The sequence below is a fragment of the Plasmodium reichenowi genome, chromosome 7 (assembly GCF_001601855.1).
Source record: "Plasmodium reichenowi strain SY57 chromosome 7, whole genome shotgun sequence".
In the NCBI taxonomy this organism is placed as follows: Eukaryota; Apicomplexa; class Aconoidasida; order Haemosporida; family Plasmodiidae; genus Plasmodium; species Plasmodium reichenowi.
Window position 1 is genome coordinate 1,030,616 of NC_033652.1, and position 759 is coordinate 1,031,374.

A 759-nucleotide genomic window follows, 5' to 3' on the forward strand; every position below is an offset into this window, starting at 1 on the left:
TTTTTTTTTTTTTTGTGCAATAAAAAATAATAAATATGGGGTCCTATATTTTAGGATACCCCCAAAAAAAAAAAGAATAAAAAGAAAAAATTATATAGAAATGTATACATTATAATATATATATATATATATAATAAGTACAACATATATTTGTTTGTATATCTTTTCACATTATTTATATTATATTATTATTAATATTTTTTTTTTTTTTTTTTTTTTTTGAATATATTATTTATTTTTGTTTCTATTTTTTATTTAGTTTTAATAATTTAATTTCTAATTATAAATACAAAATTAAAAAAATATATATATTATATATATACAGTCATAAAGATTAAACAAAGAAGAATAAATGTTTAAAAAATATATGAAGTAAAAAGAACTTATGTGTATTAAAGTTTAATTTAATTAATATTCATTTTATTGAACCCTCATTCTTTATATTATAATAAGTTATCTTTGTAATTAGTATTTTTACAGATTAAGATATAAAGAGGTATATATTTTATTTTTATTTTTTTTGATACATTAAATGAAATGTACGTTTATTTACAGAAGGATATTGTAAAGATACGCATAAATATATAATATATACATTATTATATATATATATATATATATATTTTTATATAAATAATTATAAATTTTAGGGAATGCTGAAATGTACACATTTAAATTATATAATTATTATATATATATATATATATATATCAAAATACATATATTATATTATTTTTGTTCATTTTTTTTTTTTTTTTT